Here is a 16,449-nt window from a genome sequence, read left to right as displayed (position 1 = left end):
ATTACTGCTACACTGCTACAAAGGCAAATCTCTTATTCCTCTCTTTTTCTTGTGTGTTTTAATTTAGATCAGAATCAATGCTTTTATTATTCTTGTAGTGGAACGTGCCTGGCACTGAGAACATAATTTTCATTTATCCGTTAAGAAGAAAAGTAAATTGTTGAGCCTGCATCACTCTGCATTCTTGTTATCAGACTGACTTGCCTTTTCTTGGAATTACTCCACAATTGAGATTGCAATTCAGTTTTTGATTGAATGTTTTGCACATTGAATTTCACTTTAGATTTTCTCTAGCTGTTTTAAACTGAACCATGAGTTCAGTTTACTAACTATTTGAATAACATCGTATGTAGAGCATCATTTTGGGTGACAGAGGCTTAAGGAGGATAGAGTTACTGAGAACTCTCCTAGCTGGCCTCACTTACATTTGGATGAATGCAGCCAATCATCCTTGTCAAAGAGAGCTATGCAGCCTATGGGATGGTAATTGAAACTGCTGCCCTCCCAGGTCTGAGGGGAGGCTAACTGCAGGAGAGGAGAGGTTCCCTCTCTCTCAGGATGAAAAGCGCAGGTGAAAATTTTAGGAGGGCTCTTTAGAAGTTTTTATGAACTAGTCACTTCACAGATATACAGCCATTTTTAAGTGCAATAAATTCACTTCTGCTGTCCGAAAGGATGGTCACACTTCTTGTCCCAAGCTACACATTCCCATTTGTTAGTGCTAGTATTCATGCAGCAATGCAAATTGTTCTACATGACATATAAATCAAGAAAACAAACAAGCAGTTTTGTACCAGAGCAGTGACATAATCTGTTTCTTCGGCCATCTGTTTGGAAAAATGCTTTTACTCTGTGCAGATATGGGAATCAGATCACTTATTTTGGCTGCAGGGCAGATTTATGGTGAATTACAGTGATAGAGTAGTCATGAAGCCAGCATCCTATTAGCTTGTGTGTCACTCAGCCATTGCAGGGACCCACTTTTATGAGTCTCATGTTAGCCAGACTGAGAGGATCTCACCAGCACAGATTCATTCATTAATTTCTCACAGAAGACACAAAAGTCCTTGGGCTCCTGGGCCTACACCCCGAGGAAAAATTAAACATAAAGAGAGTCAAGTTTTCAAGAGTCAGCATTCATATTGGGATAAATAACATGTTGATTAAATGTTTCTAAATAACAAATTAATCCTGTTACTCCTTGTAAGAGTTCCACCAAGGTCATGTAAGTGCATGGCCTGGAATTTCATCACTTTTTTTTGTAAAAGCACTAGAGACTTGCAGACCTTTGAAAGTAATGAAAGTGCTACATTGTTTCCACTTTTATTTCATCTTTTTCTGTGGCAAAAACCCCCTCTGAAGACTGAGGTGTTGTCTGTTTTGGTGTAATCTGTCTCCAGCATGAAAGGTCATAAGTAAGAACTTGGGAATACAAGGCACTACAAAGCAAAAAGGGAAGTGTTATGAGGAAATTGCTTCCTCTAAACCTCTTTATGAAACTGAAAAAGATGTCCAAGTGTTTTTAACTATGCAAAAATGTCAAGGAAAATAAAAGCCCTTGAAACAACAGCATTGCCTATTCTAACCCTGAAGGGGGATGTAAAGGAGCTGGATCCATGAGGAAAATGAATCTGGTCATATGTTTATGGGTACATAGTCACATACAGGCTTGAATAAAATGGTGGCAATTTTGCAAAACTGAGTCACCTTAATTCTCTATGTAACTAGTACTGAGAAGAAATAACTTCAATGCACCTGAAGAGTTCAGGCTAACAATGGCCCCTGAAAAGCTATGAACTTACAACCTTAATTCAAAGGCATTTTTTGACTGTTTCTTTTGCAATTCCTATATACAGGACAAAGAGAAAAGAACTTTCTGTAGAACGCCTTACCATTCATGTTAGTGAAATTCAGTCATCCACAAAAGATTATGCTCTTCTCTCTCTTAAAATGGTGATGTCTGGCTCAACCCTTTCTGCTTTCTAAGTTCTGTTCTTCCCCTTATCTTTGGCCACTTGACTTCATTTTAGTCCGCTGTATTACTGAGAGGTTTCTTTGAGAGAAAGCAACAAAAAAAATGCCTCATTTCCTTTTTCTTGATTAATTTTGCATCCCACAGTACCTATTTGCCTTGATAGATCAGAAAATCATTTCCCAGGAAATGAATGAATTTAAACAGCACTTATCCTAAAGAGACAGTAGTGGAATTGTTGCAGCATTTTTCAGGGGTACAGGCTTTGCAGGCAGAATGTATGTCCATTTTAGTGTTTCAACACTGTGGTTTAAATCTTTAGAAAATGTGTGCCCTGATAAGTTTAAAAATATAAAAAAATGTTTGGGGTTGTTTTTTTGTGGTTTTGTTGTTGTTTGTTTGTTTGTTGGTGGTTTGTTGTTTTTTTTTTGCCTGACTCCTGATGCTTAAGGCAGTTGAATATCCATCCTACATTTTTTTCCAGATTGACAAGCACAGGCATGTCCTAGTGTACTCTTAATTTTATTTAGCAAAAGAAAGACAGAATTCAAATAACCACTAGAGAAATTACAAATCCGAAGGACAGAAGGATTTTCTTGTTTTATCAAAAAGCAGAGTCCTATGCAGCAACCAAAAAAATTAAGAAGGAGTCAAGAGAATTACTTCAAGCTTAGGCATAGATAATAGGTGATAATGATCAATTGTAAGGAAAGGAAGAAAGAATTAGGTTTTTACAATCCCAAAGAACTGAGACAGGTACTCAGGAGAGATTACAGTCTGTGAGGCAGAAATTAAATGAAAACACACAGAATGGGGGAAAAAAAAAGTGAGAGAAAATATTGACCAGTAGGAAAATTTAGGTATTAGATAACATCAACTCTTGTTTACAGGTCTTTACTGTTTAAGTTATTGGACCACATGTGTAGTACTTGTAAATGTATGTACAGGATGTGAGCACAAGAAGTAGTTGTCCTTTGCATGGTCCTGTAAGAGTGTAATCCAAATTACTTTTCAAGCAGCTAGCTAAATGTAGGAAAAACGTTTTAAAACAAATATCCCTAATAAAACCATTTGTCTCTAGGAGTCAAACTGCTTTTATTTTATTTTATTTTATTTTATTTTATTTTATTTTATTTTATTTTATTTTAATAGAGAAAATCTACAATACCTTTCAACATCAGAAGAAGAAAGAGCATAAGCATGCAGAAAGAAATGGTATAGGTAGAGTAGGTTCTTTTTCAACAATAGTTGAACTGTCTCAAGGCTTCTAAGAAATGAATGGCAGAGGGAATTTTGGAGCTGCAAAGAACTGGGAGCAGAAAGGATAATTTTGACAAGCAAGTGGTCATGCTGACATTGAAAATTGTTGCAGTCTCCTGTTTTTAGGAAACATAATTAGGCAACAAGTAAATCAATTCACATCACACAATGGTGAATGTGTGTTTCTTTATTAAATGGTTCTGCTTTCCTCAGGTACTATGTGTGCCAAATGATGTAATTGTTACCATGGGAACTATCCTTTTAAAATACGAAACTTAGAATAAAGCTCTGAGAGCTTCTAAAACCCCACCTGGCATCCATGTATTATTTTTCTCCCTAAAAATATAAATAAATACTGAAAAATAAATAATGCTTTTCCACTTGTATCCTTAAGTAGTTCTTAATTCTTAAAATAGACCTGATGATAGTGATTTCACTGTTTCTGGAATAGGTGTTACCTAGTGTGAGCTCCAGACACAGGATCATTTATTTAAAACTGAAAAAAAAGGAAAATGCTGAGGTAAAAATACAAATTGGAGAACTGCTTTAGAAAAATGGATTTTGTTATGGGCTAATTTAGAGACAAAGGGAATTTCTAAAATATTAGAGTTTAAATAAACTACTTTTCTAGTCACAATACTAAAAAAAAAAAAGTGTTATATTTATATATTAGAATCAGAAAAGTGTATCCAATACTCCTCCTTCTACTCTATTAACCTGACAATCTTTCTTCCAAATGCTGGAAGAGGAGACGAAAACATTTGCTGCAAAAGCACTTGAAATACTCTTCTGGGAATCTGAATGTTTCACCATGACTAATATTTTGCAAAAGTTGTAATTTTGTGGCAAAATAACACATTTTATTTTTTATCCAGGGGGAATACTTAACCATGGTCCTTTTACTTTCTGTTTAACAGCAGCATACGCATAAATCACATTTCCATAACTGGTTCTGAGAACCAGAAGAAAAACAGTAGTGCCTGATGATTCTTTTTCCTTTGTGCTTTATAGCTAAGTGGAATCGGATGTGATTGATTCATCCTTAAATAACTCTTACCCCACAGTATAACTTCATTTAAAAATGCATTAAATGGAAACATTTAAAATATTTTTTGAGAACTCTTATAGCACTGCTCACTCTTTGAAATCTTCTGAGAGTCAAAAACAAGTGTCTTTCCACATGGTGCACAGTAGATTCCAATATAAAAGGATAGACTACAAGGTCTCCTCCAGGCAGCCCTAAGCCATTAGTTAACATTTTTTAATACTTTTTGGTTTGTTTTGTTTAATATGTGGAATAAAAATTTTCAGTATAAACACAATTCATGTTAAGAAGAAATTTTTCTCAAGTTTCTTAAGTTCTGGAAACAGCGATCTTTTACAAAGTCCATAACTACCTTGTGGAAGTATATCTGACGTTTTAATTAGAATGTGCCAAGCTCCCACAACATCTTTCATTGCAAGCACTTTACTGACATTTATTAATTAGTGGTCTGAACCGGCAACCCTTACTCACCCGCATAATTTTTACTTGTGATTGCAATCATTCAGATTTTTTGCATGACTAAGATTTACAGAATCTCTGCCTGTTCAGTAGTAAATGAGGCTCAAAAACATATAACTGAGTAGGGCTTCAGGAAACTAATTGAAAGTTGGCTTGATGTGGGCAGCCATGGGTAAATAAGGCAGTTATGTGTCCCAGAATGTACCTGGCTGCAGCAAAAGTGGCTCAGACATGCTTCTTTTTAGTGTCAGAGCCCTGATGAACCAGGGTGACTTCTAGTGATGTGTTCAGAACAACTTTTTAACGGAACATGAGGTCTCCCTGAGGAGGGAAAGGGGTAAAGGAAAAAAGGAAAACAAGGACTAATTACATGACTATGAAACAAAATAGTAGAAGATGAGGAACAGTATGCGTGTCACAGAAGCAAATGTATAAAAATTCCCATGGGTGTTCTGTGCTGGGATTTCACACCATTCAGGAAGGGAAAAGAGCCCTATGGTGGCTCTGACAGCCAACATCACGTAGACCCCTCCAGTTAAGAATCCCCTCCTCAGTGGGGTGAGTCAGTTTGGAAGGTATCAGGGAAAAGGGTGATGAGATCCTGCGACTCAAGGAGCACTTAGAAGATGAGAGTGTAAATAAAAAGGGGAGGAAAAAGTGTAGCTACCACCTGGCACAGGATCCTGGCACACTTGGAGCGGACTCTTGTGCCTGACTTGCCCTCTTGTTGCAGGGGAAAGCAGATGGAAAACTTAAGAGGAAAAAAATATGGTATGAACACACCTGTGCTCTCCACTTTGTTACGTCGTTTCCAGCTGATGTGTGTCCACTGGATCGGGGAATTGGATCTTGACATAATCACACCCACTGGGTTCTTACACATTTTTCAGGTAATAAAAGGTATTTGTACACTGGGTGAGGACAGGACATGACCCTGATGAAATGGAGCTGGTTAAGTATGAGCTTGCAGAAGCATTTTCATGGAGATTTCCTGTCCTGGCTGGATCTTATTCAGCCTGTTCAGGCGTGTGAAAGGACTGTAAAGGGAGGCTAGACACAAAGAGGCTTGGTAAGCAGTGGAGAGTAAGGGTGATTATCCTCCTTCAGGACATGCACAAAATAGGACTAGATTCCTGCATTTAAAGTGCTTCTTACTTTCTTGAGCAAATTTTTGGGGAATGCAACACTCAGAATATCCTGTGCACTGTTCTCATAGCACAAAGCCAGCCTCCTTCTGCCTCCCATGACTGTTCTTGGCACACTGAGGAGGACTCTACCCCTTGCTCACTGGGTGTGTGTGTCAGGCATTTAGCTAGGTTTCTCCTTTTGTCCGTGTGGAGGACCTGATCTCTTCCAAGCGCTTCTAAGCCTCAAGGAGCTCCTGGCAGGAAACAAGCAGTTCAGCAATATTCAGAGAAGGCCTCTCAGGCTGATGGCCAAAAGCTGCTAAAGCCCTTGCTGCCATAAATGGTGTTATGTTTGGTGGTTTGTGATTACTTATCAAGACTATGTTATGGCTTCTCTCAGCCCCGCTTCCCATCTCAACAGCAGTAATAAGACTGTAAATTCAATTTTCCAGGGTCCCTAATTCTGTTCTGGGACAGGAATTTTAATCCTTCGGTTTGTGTCACAGGCTGTCTCCAGCCCTTTACCCTTCTCTTTCCCATGTTTATATATCTGAGATGCCTTGAGGCAGCTATGTGCTTCACAAATTGTCAGCAACAGCATTGGATCCTGAGTCCAGAGCAAGCAAAGTGAATTATAGCCTTTTAAAAAGTGGTTTCAATACATTCACGTAACACTTTGTACTTATGTAAATAGTCTGCATGATTTTAGCAGAACTACTTAGGAGTAAAAATTGTGAATAAGAGTTTGAGCATTAATCATTTACCAGTAAATGTTGGGTAAATGCTTGTTTTTTCAATAAGAAATTATTGTCAGCAAAGACCTGAGTTCATCCTAGGAAGTGCAGAATTTTCCTTACTAAATTACCTAGTTGGGATTGTTAGACAAAGCTTCCTCTAGGGAGAGAGGGTTAGGAAGGGAGAGGATGGCATTTACTGATATTTATTTAGGCCATTAAGGTCTAATTCTCTGCCTGGAGAAGCTTCTCTGTCTCTCCTGACAGGAGGGAAGCTTCCAGTAATTAGGCACCTAACTTACACACTGCTGCAAAGTGGGCTGAAGCCAAGTCACCATGCAATCAATTCTACTCCATGCGTCCAGGCCAGTCATGGAAATTGAGCTCTCGTAAAATCTGTTCTTACTGTAACCTCTGCTGTAACCTCCCCTGCCTCTTCTGGGCCTGGTTGTCTGTATTACCCTGGCCCAGTTCTGATGTAGCTCAGCAGCACAACTTTGGTCCAGGCTTTTGAAGAAACCCTTAAGTGATGAGAAGGTCCAGAGAGTGGGGCTAAGTAGGATAAGAGGGAAAACTACAGGCAGAGGCACAATTATGGATACGGAGTCTGTGAGTATCATAAAGATTCAGGAAGAAAACTGACAACTTGGTTGCCATTAAAGAAAAAAAAAAAGCAGTCCAAGGAGTTACTTGGTGTCATTAATGTCAGTCTGTTGTATCTCAGTGGTCTCCAAGGGGTGGCAGTTTAAAGAGGGATAACACCTTGAAGCTGAGAACCAAGGGTTCAGCAACTCAGCAAAACTTAACATTTTAGGGAGCAGCAAAGGCTGATGCTTCTCCTCACTAATGCCTGTCTGGGCAGCAAACACTTTTTCACTCTTTTGTAAGGATGTTGAGCACACTAATGTTTATCCCAAGAGTTCAAAATATCTAGCTTTATATTTCATGTATTAAGTAATAAATTATTGCTTTATGCCTTTGCTTGCATATGTCCTGCTTGCAGACCTCTCTTTGAGAATAGTTAAATATTCCCAAATAAAATGATCCAAAGAAGGGCAGCAACACCTGATGTAAAGAGTTGATGACTTTGCTACAGCTAATCATTAAGAGTCACATTAGATTCTTAACAATCTTGCACAGTAAGAGTCAGACTTTCTTTGACTGAAACTGTCTTGATTATTCAAGTGTCATGGTTTCCTGTGTTCATCTGTAATTTTCAAATAGTTTTTCTCCTTCTCACTATCAATCTTTTGCAAATGTTGTGGAAGGTCATAAGTAGAATTGTATTTAGAAGTCAGAAGAGAGCCTGGTCATCAGAGACATTTTCTTTAAAAAAAATGTACTTCAAGATATGAGGGAAAAACTATTTTATAGCATATTGTTTTCTAGTATGATTGTAGCACTTATATCTTTTTTCATTATTTTCTTCAGTCTCATCAGAGATTGTATAAGATTTACCATTGCCTTTTCCTCGTTTCTTGTTCTTATATCTTCCAGTACCCTATAAGGTTCTGAATTCTTCTGTTATATTTTCCAGCCCTAATTTCCAGCTGTTGTCCTAATTTACAGTATTCATGCATATTGCTTTTCTTTCTTTTCCTTTTCCTGAGATTAAAACTAAAACGTGGATTCAAAATTATCAACGACTTTTTTTTGTTTAGCATTATGAAATAAAATCATACTTCACTGCTCACAGAGGAAAATAGATTGTTTAACTTAATATTGTGCTAAATGAAAATATTTCAACAACTTGTGTGAATAAATCTTCATGTTAATAAAGTTATTTAATAATGTCTGTCATTCTTTTTCACCTGCCTTCATGTATTTTTAAGACTGTCTTCATTGAGTTACAATTAATAACTGAAATATGTCAAAACTCACTGGCTTTTCTACCCTGGGTATTTTAACAAAATTTTCCATATTACACTGACCCATTACATTTTCTTAGTATGGTGTTGAAAAATACAGAATCCTCCTGATTTGTATTTTTATTGTAAACCAAAACCTCCAAATTATTGTGGCAGACAGAAAATGCACCTAAACAAGGAGGCTTGTTAACAGCTCTGACTTCTGTAAATGTCATTATCTTTATGATTATAACCTAATATTTTTCCTGTATTCTGCAGTTGGAAACATGACTTGCCTATGATCAGGTTAAACTGATTAAACAAACAGCAAAAAATGTTTTATGTTAACGTAAAAATAAATTATTTAGAATTCCCAACTTTTCCGGAGGACTGCTAGGAAGTCCTTTCTTTTTTCCTTTCTTCCTTTCTTCCTTTCTTATTTTCTTCCTCTCACTTTCTTAAAAATAATCATTCAAATTTCCAGAGCCTTTCACTGTCCTAAAAAGAAATTTATCAACATATTAACTGCTGTTAATTGCTATTGTCTATATTAACTGGTTTTTTTGCACCCAGAATAGTTTCCAGTCTGTTCAGCAAGCACCTCTGTCTCAGGCAGCATCAGGCAGCTGCATTCAGGGCACTCTGCCTCAGCTCAGCTCAGATGAACACAGCTGAGGAGTCAGTGAGTCTGAAGTCATGGTGCAGGATCTTGTGTTGAGTGGATTTTCCTCTATTTGCCCTGTACTGCACCCCCACACCACCCCTTTGATGAGCAGGCAGAGATGTTCCAGAGGAAACAGCAAAGTAATCTTTCCTTCTTGGCATAAGATCCTGCCTCGCCCAGTATAAAACATACAGTACCCACACATCAAAAGGTAAACAAGCACCATATACTGCTGGCAAATTGTATTAATATTTAAACAGGTCTAAAATATGGTATTTAAAAATATTTTATAAGAACCTTGTAAAATAAAATGGAAAATCTAATTTAGGACATCTTTTTTTTTCTTCTTTTCATTTTTTTTCTCCTTTTACAGAAAGCAGACAGAAGAATTTAGTTCCTTTTCACAGTGGAAATTTGGCAATACCAACAAGTGCCAACAGATTTGCTATATTTCCATGAAAAAAAATTCGAGGAAAATTAATATTGTTTTCATTGTGTGTATTTTTTAATGAAAAATTTGCATAAATTCTGCTAATTTCCTCACAATTCACTTCCATATATTGGACAAAGAATATATCCTTAAGTCAGTACATTTGGACCAAGGTTCTACGGAAATTTTAAGAGTAAGCAGAGATGTTGTTGCATTCTTTCTCAAGTAGTATATAAATAACATAAATTGAGAATGATCCAATGCATTTTCTTCATCTATAGTCTTAACCACTTTCCTTTTAATTTCTTTTCCAGAAAGATAAAAGGGCTTTAAGATTAAAAATTGTAATGCTTAGGAGAAAACTAACTGCTTAGAAAACTAACTGCTTAGGACAAAACTTTTCATTTTGGATTCCTTCCTGTCAGAATCATTGCAAATGTTTATGAGCAGTTTTTGGATTTCTAAGGAGAAATAGGCAGAAGAATAAGATTAAAGAAGTAAAACTGGGATATAAAATAAATAAAAAACAAGCTAAATTGTTTTTGAGGGAAAGAGACAAAGAAAGAAGACACAATTATCACTCTAAAAAGTTCCATGATCATTGACAGATAAAGGAAAAGAATTTCATTAGTGTCAGTACCCTAAACCCAGAGGGACCAGGCACAATACTTCTGACAGCACATTTTTGAAATATATATGTGATACAGTGTGCATATTTGGTGAGTTCTTCTCCCAGAGGAGAAAGCTTCATCTATACCTTTGGCATACAAGTTTGTTGTCCTGAGTATATACTGAAGATGCCTGTTCTATAGAGTCACCTCCTACAGTCCTGGGGCTACTGTAAGCTGAACTAGATTAATACATTGCCAATGAAATCAACAAATCTCTGCCAATTTACATTGTCTGAGGTTCCAAAGTTGCTGGAGGGGAAAGAAATGGCCCAGGTGTCCCAGAAAACAGAAAGAAAAATAAGAAAATGCAAATAATTTGAGGGCACATTAAAAACACACAACTAACTCAGCTTGCTTCACACCAGATTCTTACAGAAAATATTGAAGTGTATTACAGTAACTGCACTACATCCATGAAGGACTGAGTTCCTACCGTTAGCCAATTAATATAAAACAGAATAAGATTCTATAAATGTACATTCATTTACTTGTGACTTGCTGCTGGACACAAATCAAATAATCTGTAAACAAAATAAGAAAATGAGGAGATGACCATACTTTAGGATGAATTCTTAACATACTCTGTGTGTAACCTCATTGTTCTCAGCAACAGTCACTTGTTTCCAGAACACAGTTCTGGAAAACAGATTCCTAGATAAGAAATTAACACTCTGCTCTTATAATTTATTGTAAATCATTCTTTCATCTTCTTTCTGAACACTGTCCCTGTACCCATCTGAATAAAATTGTTCACAAAAAGACCTAATATAAACTTTGGGCCTTGAATCTATAATATATAATAAAGCTTGAGCATATAATTAACTTTATAGCTTGGACTGAATTGTATTGCCTTATTTCTTTGATAAGTTGTCAGGGAATTATTTTATGTTGTTGTGATATAACTGGTCAACTGAAAATCTTATTATGGAAAAATTCAGGTGGTGTCCTGGTCATAATTTCTAATATTTTTTTTGATTGTATTTAGATTGTATTGTAAGTATGTCACTCGACCTCCAGCTAGATCAACAGGACACAGGTCGTTCATTGCTTCTGTGCTGTATCTGCTAACCTTGCCTTGGAGTTTCCTTTACCCTAAAGAGTGTGGAATGGCAGTGGACGCCCACAGGTTGGCAACTGCATTATATCCCATATCTCCATCAATTACAGTCAGAACATATGCACTCAGCTCACACGCAGACAGCTGCATTGAACACAAATTAATTTATGCTTTTGCATCTTGAGTTGATGCCCAAACACAAGTTAAACACAACACTGAAAGAAATTTAAACAATAGTATAGAAGTGCCTTCCCACAGAGCAATTTGGGTCAAACCCAGATGCCTGATAGTTTAAAGCAAGTTTAATGACTTGTGATTAATTCAACCCATGGCTGAGAGTGACTAATGAATCTGCTAATGTAATTAAGAACAGAAAGGTGTGGCTAGAAGAGTCACAAAATGAGACTCAGTTAATGGCCAGGGCAATGAGAACTGGGGTCTCCATAAACTTACAAAAAAGTAGATTCAGCTCATCCAATTTTAGGCATTGAGTAGACCTCTCTGTCTGAGTTAGACACTAAGCTTCTTTTATATACAACAGAGAGAAATACGAACATGTAGGGCAAAGTTCATCTTTCCTAGTTTATTAGTCTACATTAGGTAGAAATAAATGTCTTCCTAACAGTGCCTATTTCTCTTCACTGGCAATAAAAAGAACCTAAGGTAACTGGTTTAAATTCAGGCATCTACATTGGATCAGAGGACTCCCACCTGGGTGTCTGTAGATAATAGTGTGCCTTATATCAGAGAGAAGCTCTGCACCATCTGCTCCAGACAGGCTTGTCTAAAGCTCCAACCCCACCAGAGGTAGCCTTTATCGACATGCCAATTACAGGAACAGCTGCATTAGTCCTAAAATTTGCCCTGCAGCTAGAGATGTCTAATCCCACCCAGTTATCTCATTATGACAAATATTTTAAAATTGTAGCACCCACAAGAAGAGAAAGTTCAAACACATTGAATAAAAACCCCATAAAAATTCATATTTTAGTCTCTTCAGCCATCCCACCAACATTTGCCATTGTAGAAAAGACCATGTGTGGAAACAAGCACTATCATGAGGGAATTTGAGAAAATATTATATATCAAAAATAAGAGACTTAAAGGAGGATTTAGAATTGAGATTAATTAGAGCTAGTGATATCAACAACGGTAACACAAAGCAATGGGAAAGAGCATCAAAAATAGTGAAAAGATATGCAAAATATTATCCTCTTTTGCTATCAGGAAGGCATTTAGCAAAAGGTATTTGTTCTACTGTCATTGCAGTCTGTCAGCAGATTGAAAGTTTAAACCTGCTAGAAGGTACCCAGCCTGTTGTTTGGCAACAGTAGTTGCCAAGGCAACAGAAGCCAGTGACACTTTTCCTTCTTCCTGATGGATTCTTCCACTAAAATACAGAAATCAGAGTCCTGAACTGACATGATGTCTCTTTGGAAGACATTTTCCGATGCCATGAAATCCGTATCTCATAATAGAGGACAGAGGTATTCTGAAATATTAAACATGTTTCTTTATTTTGCCAACACTTATTGATGTGTCACAGGGCATTTCATTTATTGTGATGCTACTTGGAGGGATGTTTGGAATTTTGACACACTGGTCAAAAGAGCACTGAACAAGGTACTGCTATTCTTGCATTAGAGCCCTTTATTTGGCTAAAATCAGGTAAGAGTTATAGACAACAGAGATTAAAATATCTCTGTACTTAACGATTTAAAATCTATTTATAACATTTTGCACAACTAGGTGCACATATGGAAAACCGGCAACATTTTTTGTTGTACAGTTTACAAGGCTTAAATAAAGGTAATGCTTTTTAATTTTGGTTTGCTGCAAACAAAAAACATTCACTGAAGCATGGAAAGTATTTTAAGGGAATAATCTTAACCATCTTAAAGTAAAAGAGAAAAATCTAAACTAGAATCCTTCCTCCCAGTGTAATGAAACTCTTGATTTGCTCTCCAACTCTCACTCTTTTCTCTCCCAGCTGTAACTTTGCACACATTCCCCCTTGTTTAAACCCCAGAAGGTTTTCCTTTGTGAGTCATTACTTAGTTGGTTGTAGAACTCCTTTTGAATGTTGCTTAAAGCTATTCGCCCATTGATCTGCACAATGACATGTCTCCCATAGCAGATGGACTTGCTTTCCTCTAAATAATGTCCCAAATGTTTCCATATCCTTTCCAGAAATAATTTACAGACAACAAAATGGTTAAATTCATTTAATTTAGTACTTAAAAAAATTCTATCATTTTTATTAAGGCATTTACTTTGAAAGTATTCCAACATCTTTCTATACTGAGAGGGAAATCAGACTTTTTCATCTTTCTATTAATACACAAATAACTTTTAATTTGAACAATTTTGTTGTCAGGTTTTAAAATTTTCTCTCATTTAAGATAATAATTGTTGTTTCTGCATTGTCAGCTCATAATGTTATACAATTCTGAAGAAAAATACATTATCAAATGTATGAATACAGCCCACATTCCTGACATCAGATGTGTCACTCTATGTGTGAGCCAAGCATATGGATGAAAATTAGTTTTCTGTAATGTGATAAAGCAAACCTGTATCAAACAGCAATAATTACATATATTTTACCCCAAATTACTTATTCCAAATGGTTCTACAGGTAGTAGGTAACCCCTTTGCATGTCACAAAAGCTGAACATGCTGTTTCCTTTAAAGCTGAGGCTTCATCAATAGCACTTACTTGATTTTAGTTCCCTAAACAAACACAGCAGATCTTAATGGAATAGGGTGAAAGAGGATTTTCAAGTGAATTGTTGTCAGTAAAAAGGAATGATCCACAATTGATGTAACAAGTGTCTTTCACATTTTCTTTCTAATGTCTTTCACATTAGAAAGTAAAATATAATACAAAAATCTGAGTGCAGAGCAGGATTGCAGAATGGAATGCTTAGAAAATTAATTTAAGATGTACAGAGCATCAAAGGAGAACAGTAATTCAGAAGTCTAAATGACAAAGTAGAATTTGGAACTTTTTATGATTATTAAAATAGTTCAAACTTGTATATATGTTTAAAATTATCTGGTATTTTTTCTATGTCAAATCTGTATACAAATAACCACATACTTATTAAATATCAGCAAAACTATCATCTGTACTTGCTTAAAATCTGCATATAATTTTATAAGTGTAGTTGTTGGGGTCTTAAGTAGTTGAACACAATTTTTGACCCAAGTACAATACAGTAACAAATCACAGAGTGCATTTTTGTTTGTTATAAAGTCTTTGTCTTTTGAAGCTACTTTTCAGGCACAGCTTGCTGTAGAAAAGATGTCCAGAAAGCATCATATGTTTGGTGCCCTCCAACAGAATGAATCAATCATTCAAATTCAAACAATATCAATCTCTGAAGTACACATTGATCTGCTTACCCCTGATGGAACTCTGGGGTTTTAGTTTCAATTTACTGATTCTTTCTATTTTTTTCTTGGGAAAAGGTGTACCTCCCTATATATGATATTTGTACTCCCCCAAAAAAATGACAATGGAAATGGCAGTTTCAGGCTTCCAAAATATCTGGTTGAAAACCTTTCAGGCAAGAAACTGAAAGTAAAAGCTCACTTTAATAAGGAATATTTGACCAGTAATCAAGCTAAACCACCTTTAACAAACAATAATGAAGAATTTTGGAAAAACATAAAATAATAATAAAACTAAGAAAGAATCAGTGATGTGATAAGAAGAGTAAAATGAATGTTAGCAGTGTGAAGAATTGAAACAGCAGCTTGTATACAAAAAATTGCTGCTCTATCAAGAGTAGACGTCTGTACAGAACAATGAGGGTAGAGGACCAAAAATGAAATCAGAATGTAGGTTCTGACAACATCATGAAATTAAGGATGGACACAGGTTCTCTTGAAATAGTTTTTAAAATCTGATCAATATAACTTGACTATAACGTGCATATTTGCCATGTGATACATTTATTCCATCCCGTAGCACAAAGTGAAAATGTCCTACCCTTGTTGGCACATGACTTGTGTGCACTTTAGAGTCACACACTAAGCCAGAACACCTATCCACTCTTGCTCTGAGGGTATATTTTCCCATCTCCTCTACACAGCAGTGTATAAACAGAGTGCAAGGGCCTCTTCAGTCTCCTGTTGCTGACTCCTCTTTAAAATCTAGCTAATCACAGATCTTGACAATCATTCCATTTATGACTGTGGATACTGCACTTAAATATTTTAGCCACTACAACCCAGGACTTTTCTTAGACACAGTTTATCATTCATTTTTTATCTTAATACAGCTATTTAGTATAGATTCTAATCTCCAGGTTCATGTGTTAGATTTGCTTGAAGGACAGGATAACTGGGCACCTAGAAATTAGAAGAAAATAATAAACAAATAATGAGAAATTTTTAAGAGGAAATTGAATAAATTTTTTCTCTGGTTACATGAAATAATTAATGGTTTAATCATCTAGAAAAACAGTTATCAATTATCCAAAGTAATTTTATTTCTTTCTTACACATTGGTTTTCTCCAAGTAATTTTAGTAGTCTTAGTAAGCAGGAAAAAAATAATTTCTATACATTTTTCTCTTGATTTTTTTTTTTTTTATGTACACACCTATTTAAAATCACTTGGCTTTTCAGACTGTTTCTTCCAACATTATTTAAAATTTAAAATAAGTTAGAGAAAAATTCTTATGCAACCTATTTGCTGGTGGTAGAATTAGGTGAATCTTTCTATTATTCTACACAGACATATTTGAAAGCTCAAATAACCTTTTGACGTTTTAACTAAGAAAACTATTCCAGATAGATAAACTAGAAAATTAGGCTCAAGTTTATGAATATGTAAATATAGACTAATTTTTATTTAGAAATTGAGATAAACATTTTGTTACTAGTCTCAGTTTTCACCATTATGTATCATTTATAGGATAATAGAAACTAGGAAATGTTATTGAAGTACAGAACATAATTAGATTTGTTTCATTAAATTAAGGTCCGAATTCTAAACATAAAAATGCTATTATTAATTATTCCTTCCTTTAGATATGAAAAGTTAAGATTTTAGTAGAACAAAAGACTCACACTAAATTTATCTCACCTAGCTAATAATTCTGCTGCTGTACTGACTTATAGGCATGAACAAGATCAGCTTCTGAATAGTTTATTTTTAGAGAATGACTGTGA

The sequence above is a fragment of the Motacilla alba genome, chromosome 1 (genome assembly GCF_015832195.1).
Source record: "Motacilla alba alba isolate MOTALB_02 chromosome 1, Motacilla_alba_V1.0_pri, whole genome shotgun sequence".
In the NCBI taxonomy this organism is placed as follows: Eukaryota; Metazoa; Chordata; class Aves; order Passeriformes; family Motacillidae; genus Motacilla; species Motacilla alba.
The sequence above is the reverse complement of the archived record's forward strand: the minus strand, read 5'-3'. Positions refer to the sequence as shown.